The sequence below is a fragment of the Phoxinus phoxinus genome (genome assembly GCF_949152265.1).
Source record: "Phoxinus phoxinus genome assembly, chromosome: 8".
Taxonomy (NCBI): domain Eukaryota; kingdom Metazoa; phylum Chordata; class Actinopteri; order Cypriniformes; family Leuciscidae; genus Phoxinus; species Phoxinus phoxinus.
In genome coordinates, this window is record NC_136883.1 from 37,902,866 (window position 1) to 37,910,365 (window position 7,500).

Consider the following 7,500-nt stretch of genomic DNA (forward strand, 5'->3'; position numbering starts at 1 on the left):
TGGAGGTGATCTCAGGTTTTACTATCCTTGTGGGGACATTCGGTTCCCACAATGTATAATAAACCAAGCCACACACACACACACACACACACACTCTCTCTCACACACACACACACACACACACACACACTCTCTCTCACACACTCACACACACACACACGGAGGGGCTTTCCAGAATGCCTCGGCTGGAGTCGACAGAAGAACAGAGAAATATCAAGTTATACTGCAAATATCAATAGCAACTGTCAAATAATGTTGTGGCTGGTTGCCGGGGTATTGCTATGTGGTTGCTAGGGTGTTCTCAGTCAGAGGACCTAGTAAAGAGCGAGCAGTTTAGCCCGCCCTGACCGTGACGGAGTCGAGAGAGAAGCGCAGAGGAGCGATGAACGGGTTCAGTGAGTACTTCACAAAAACTGCACAAAACATTCAGTTTTCCAGCACAAATATGTAAACATTCCTAATCCAAGATGTATTTACTGGAGAAGCAACACGACTGAAGATAACAGGACATTTAATGAAAAATGTATTATTTTTGTGCCTAAAACAAGAACTAATATCTGCCAATGGAGACTTTTTTTAAAGTTTATTCTTCTGACTCCATTGTCAGATATTTGCTCTTGTTTTAAAGCACAAACTCTCTTTTTTGTAAACCAGACGTAATATCTTCAGTCGTGTTGCTTCTCCAGTAAATCCTGACTGAAGAATGTGTGTGTGTGTGTGTGTGTGTGTGTGTGTGTGTGTGTGTGTGTGTGTGTGTGTGTGTGTGTGTGTGTGTGTGTGTGTGTGTGTGCTGGAAAACAAGATAAGGAAGAAAGTGTTTTTGAGCGCCGGACGTTCAGTCATTGAAAAACGTTTCGGGTCGTTTAGTACACACACACACACACTCTCTCTCTCTCACACACACACACACACACACACTCTCTCTCTCTCTCTCTCTCACTCTCTCTCTCTCTCTCTCTCTCTCTCTCTCTCTCTCTCTCACACACACACACACACTGCAATGATATGTTGTTTTCACATTGATTTCAGCTGTAATTTCAAGATGACCAGATTCCACTGTATTAAAGATGCAGAGAAAGCGGCGTTATTTCCCATCATGCACTGCCTGAGGCCAGTAACGCTTTTGGAATTCATGTTTCTGATTATGAGAGCAACGCCTTCATAACACACTCAAAACCTGCTCAGAAACACACTGTGTGTGTGTGTCCATCAGTCCACTCACACACTGAACTCGCTGCTGCTGTGTGTAAACAGCTTTTCTTTCAAGCCATGAGATCTAAATTGATAACTCTTATTGTTTATGGAATATTGCAGTGTTTATTCTATTTATGGGTGCACATCATTAGTGTTATGTGTTATCTCTTCTCTGATGATGTGGGCGGGGCAACCTGTCACTCACATGAGATCAGCCAATAGCAAACCACCAGCATCCAATCAATTCCCCACAGACACAATCAAGCCCCGCCCACATGTGTTCGAGAAGCTCATAGACCAGCGCAACTTTAAGTAGGCCTAAAGGTTTTTACATTTCTTCAGTGTTGAGTAAGTAATGTTAGTGGTGTGTGTGTGTGTGTGATCACTACTGTAGTTCTCTATGAGTGTGTGTTGTGTGTGAATCATCAGGTGTCTTGGATTTCTTACTGTCACTCCGACATCATGTGATGCGTGTCCAAATGCGCCCGGAGCCAACAGTGACACACGCTGAGAAAAATGCTGTGTGTGTGTGTGTGTGTGTGTTTACTGTGGCATTAATCTTTACCACTGAGGGGCGTGTGTCAGGAAAGGTTCTGCAGCTGTGAACATCTGTCGCTGCGCTGCTGACGGATCTGATTGGATGACTTCTTCTGGGGTCGTTGTGTGTCTTGGGTTGACGTGAGATGGGCGAGTCGAGTGAGTCAGCGAGTGATGACATCAGAGGATCACGTGACGCTTCATCACCTGCTGATGTCAGATGCTTGTAACACTTGTAAGCGCAAAGATTAATATCATCAGGCTGTGTTTGTCTACATTAATATGAATGCATTTCATATGTAGAACCAGAACGTTTGTGTCATTAAATCTCAGAAAGACATTGGATTGAGTTTTGGTTGGTGTAACCTATGGGTGTGTAACAGCAAGTGTGTGTGTGTCCGGCGCCACATCTGAACAGACTCGCACAAACATTACGAGTGTGTCTGCACACATACGTGTGTGTGTGTGCGTGCGTGTGTGTGTGTGTGCGTGCGCGCGCGTCTGGCCAAAACACAAGAGTTTTCCAAACCGTAAATGGTGAAAAATGTGAAGGCAGGTCATCAGTGTTTCCCTGCGTGTCACAGGAGAGAGATGAACCTCAGTGTGCGGACACATCCAAACAACAGCAGCGCTGGACGATCGTGAACCCAACAACCTGTGAGCCAATCACGATCTCTCTGTGAACCCCAAACAACCTGTGAGCCAATCACGATCTCTCTGTGAACCCCAAACAACCTGTGAGCCAATCACGATCTCTCTGTGAACCCCAAACAACCTGTGAGCCAATCACGATCTCTCTGTGTGAACCCCAAACAACCTGTGAGCCAATCACGATCTCTCTGTGAACCCCAAACAACCTGTGAGCCAATCACGATCTCTCTGTGTGAACCCCAAACAACCTGTGAGCCAATCACGATCTCTCTGTGTGAATCCCAAACAACCTGTGAGCCAATCACGATCTCTCTGTGAACCCCAAACAACCTGTGAGCCAATCACGATCTCTCTGTGAACCCCAAACAACCTGTGAGCCAATCACGATCTCTCTGTGAACCCCAAACAACCTGTGAGCCAATCACGATCTCTCTGTGAACCCCAAACAACCTGTGAGCCAATCACGATCTCTCTGTGAACCCCAAACAACCTGTGAGCCAATCACGATCTCTCTGTGAACCCCAAACAACCTGTGAGCCAATCACGATCTCTCTGTGAACCCCAAACAACCTGTGAGCCAATCACGATCTCTCTGTGAACCCCAAACAACCTGTGAGCCAATCACGATCTCTCTGTGAACCCCAAACAACCTGTGAGCCAATCACGATCTCTCTGTGAACCCCAAACAACCTGTGAGCCAATCACGATCTCTCTGTGAACCCCAAACAACCTGTGAGCCAATCACGATCTCTCTGTGAACCCCAAAGAACCTGTGAGCCAATCACGATCTCTCTGTGAACCCCAAACAACCTGTGAGCCAATCACGATCTCTCTGTGAACCCCAAACAACCTGTGAGCCAATCACGATCTCTCTGTGAACCCCAAACAACCTGTGAGCCAATCACGATCTCTCTGTGAACCCCAAACAACCTGTGAGCCAATCACGATCTCTCTGTGAACCCCAAACAACCTGTGAGCCAATCACGATCTCTCTGTGAACCCCAAACAACCTGTGAGCCAATCACGATCTCTCTGTGAACCCCAAACAACCTGTGAGCCAATCACGATCTCTCTGTGAACCCCAAACAACCTGTGAGCCAATCACGATCTCTCTGTGAACCCCAAACAACCTGTGAGCCAATCACGATCTCTCTGTGAACCCCAAACAACCTGTGAGCCAATCACGATCTCTCTGTGAACCCCAAACAACCTGTGAGCCAATCACGATCTCTCTGTGAACCCCAAACAACCTGTGAGCCAATCACGATCTCTCTGTGAACCCCAAACAACCTGTGAGCCAATCACGATCTCTCTGTGAACCCCAAACAACCTGTGAGCCAATCACGATCTCTCTGTGAACCCCAAACAACCTGTGAGCCAATCACGATCTCTCTGTGAACCCCAAACAACCTGTGAGCCAATCACGATCTCTCTGTGAACCCCAAACAACCTGTGAGCCAATCACGATCTCTCTGTGTGAACCCCAAACAACCTGTGAGCCAATCACGATCTCTCTGTGAACCCCAAACAACCTGTGAGCCAATCACGATCTCTCTGTGTGAACCCCAAACAACCTGTGAGCCAATCACGATCTCTCTGTGTGAATCCCAAACAACCTGTGAGCCAATCACGATCTCTCTGTGAACCCCAAACAACCTGTGAGCCAATCACGATCTCTCTGTGAACCCCAAACAACCTGTGAGCCAATCACGATCTCTCTGTGAACCCCAAACAACCTGTGAGCCAATCACGATCTCTCTGTGAACCCCAAACAACCTGTGAGCCAATCACGATCTCTCTATGAACCCCAAACAACCTGTGAGCCAATCACGATCTCTCTGTGAACCCCAAACAACCTGTGAGCCAATCACGATCTCTCTGTGAACCCCAAACAACCTGTGAGCCAATCACGATCTCTCTGTGAACCCCAAACAACCTGTGAGCCAATCACGATCTCTCTGTGAACCCCAAACAACCTGTGAGCCAATCACGATCTCTCTGTGAACCCCAAACAACCTGTGAGCCAATCACGATCTCTCTGTGAACCCCAAACAACCTGTGAGCCAATCACGATCTCTCTGTGAACCCCAAACAACCTGTGAGCCAATCACGATCTCTCTGTGAACCCCAAACAACCTGTGAGCCAATCACGATCTCTCTGTGAACCCCAAACAACCTGTGAGCCAATCACGATCTCTCTGTGAACCCCAAACAACCTGTGAGCCAATCACGATCTCTCTGTGAACCCCAAACAACCTGTGAGCCAATCACGATCTCTCTGTGAACCCCAAACAACCTGTGAGCCAATCACGATCTCTCTGTGAACCCCAAACAACCTGTGAGCCAATCACGATCTCTCTGTGAACCCCAAACAACCTGTGAGCCAATCACGATCTCTCTGTGAACCCCAAACAACCTGTGAGCCAATCACGATCTCTCTGTGAACCCCAAACAACCTGTGAGCCAATCACGATCTCTGTGTGCGCATCATACAGGTGAAGCTGGAAAAATGAGAATATGGTGCAAAAGTTCATTTATTTCAGTAATTCAACTTAAAAGGTGTAACTAATATATTATATCATTTTGATGATTATGAAATCCCCAAATTCAAATTTAGAATATTATGAAAAGCTTTTCATAATCTGTAAGCCGTAATCATCAAAATTATAACAAATAAAGGCTTGAAATATCTCACTTTGCATGTAATGAGTCTATATAATATATTAGTTTCACCTTTTAAGTTGAATTACTGATTAACTTTTGCACCATATTCTCATTTTTCCAGTTTCACCTGTATAAATAATTTTTTTTTCCTTAAATACATATGCATGTGTGTGTATTATATAAAAAATGGTTCTCCAATCTATGACATCACTGTGAAAGCCCTGTTGTGGAAGCTTTATTTTAAAGTGTTAAACTCTTCCATTGCACAAAAAGTTCTTTACATCCTTCAAAATAAAGGTTCTTTAATGGTTCCATGTAGAACATTTAACTTTTTATTGCACACAGGGGTCTTTATAGTGGAGAAATGTCCTTTAGATCATTAAAAATCTTTGTCACGCCAACTTTTGAGAACTGTTAACTGGTTCTTTGGTCATTTCTTCTATAGTATAAACATCTAAAAATGACTCTCACGAAGATTTAACCAGCCCGATTCACCCGATCAAACAGGAGTTCTGACGAACGACTGAAGAAGAAACACTTGTACAGTTAGTCTGTCAGTCAGGAAAAGGTTACACAGACGTTTCCAAGACTCTGGATGTGCACAGACCAACGGCGAGAGTCGTGATGTCGAGAACGAAGAGCTCTTGGATCGGTGGTGAAGCTCCCCAGGAGCGGCGGGCCTGCCAAGGTTTCCCAGAGGCTCGGCCCAGAATCATCCAGACCATCACGAAAGATCGTCCAGAGAACTGCAGGCTCCTCGCACCCCAGCGCCTGCTGCCACAATCAGGAGAACACAAACGCTGTTTATCATTCGCCAAGAAGCACCTCGTTGAGTCCAACCACAACTTGACGATCAATCGAACCCGAAACCTGTGATTAAAGGCTTAGTTCACCCAAAAATGGTAATTCTGTCATTAACTCACCCTTATGTCGTTCAAACCCGTTCATCTTCACACAAATTAAGATATTTTTGATGAAATCCAGCTCTCAGATTTCCTCAAAAATATCTTCATTTGTGTTCTGAAGATGAACGGGTTTGGAACGACATAAGGGTGAGTACTTAATGACAGAATTACCATTTTTGGGTGAACTAAGCCTTTAATCACAGGTTTGATTACACTTTTGGTTCTGTCCCTCCATTGACAGCAACGTCATTGCAACTTTCAAGGCCCAAAGTTCGTAAAAACATGAATAAAATAGTCCATGTTACTACAGTAGCTCAACCTTAATGTTATGAAGTGACAAGAATACTTTTTGTGCGCAAAATCTCCCAAAATAACGACATAAAAGAGACACAAAAATATGTCTTAATTTTTTAAAGATAACATTAAAGATTTTATTTATATTTTTTTTCATTCAAAATGAATGTTGTGCAATGATTAATTGTGATCCAAAATAAAAGTTTGTGTTTAAATAACAATACCATATATGTGTGTACTGTGTATTTATATACAAAATGTTTATACACACACACACACGTTATGTAAACACAAACTTTTATTTTGGATGCGATTAATCACGATTAATCGTTGCCCAGCACTAAAATTTATTAAAAAAAATCAGTTCTTAAAACCATTTTTTCTTGATTTGACGAACTAAATCTAAAGAACCTTTATTTCCACTATAAAGAACCTTTTGTGTAATAAAAAGTGTCTATGGATGTTAAAAGGTTCTTCATGGAACCACTGATGCCAATAAAGAGCCTTTATTTTTATGGGTGTAAAAATAAATAACTTTTTGTGCAATGGAGAAGTTAAACACTTAAACACTTTTACAAAAACACTTTGTAAAAGGCATAAAGTTAATCATACTGATTTCAAATTTAAGAATTCATTAGTTTGAATATACATTGAACCAAACACTATCATTAATCTCGTAATGTTTCGGCTTTAATCTCGAAATATTTTGGCTTTATTCTCAAAATATTTCGACTTTATTCTCAAAATATTTCGACTTTAATGTCGAAATTTTATTTTATTTTATTTATTTTACAGATTTTTTTATTTTTTTGACGTTGCGGTTCAGGGCTTCCATATTTATTTCCCTAAGCTGTGCTGTTTAGTTTTTTATCTGAAATAAATTTTGGCCAAAAAAAGTGCATTACCGGTACATGAAAAACAAAAAAGTAAAAGTAGTATGGACCAAATTTCACAGTGGATAGAAGAACCTTTTAGTGATCAGTTCTTAATATATATATATATTTAATATATCGAAAGAACCTTTTTTTTCCACTACAAATCACTTTTTGTACAATCGAAAATGTTCCATGGAACCATCAATGCCAATATTGCAATACCGTGGCAACTGCATAGCAACCCCCTGGCAACCACCCACAACAACTGAGCATCATGAGAGCTGCTCCTGCACTTTCAGAGGTACAGACTCAGTGGATATCGTATAATCTCGGTGTTGTGTGCGTTTGCGCAGGCGGCGCTACATGAACCTGAACGCTCT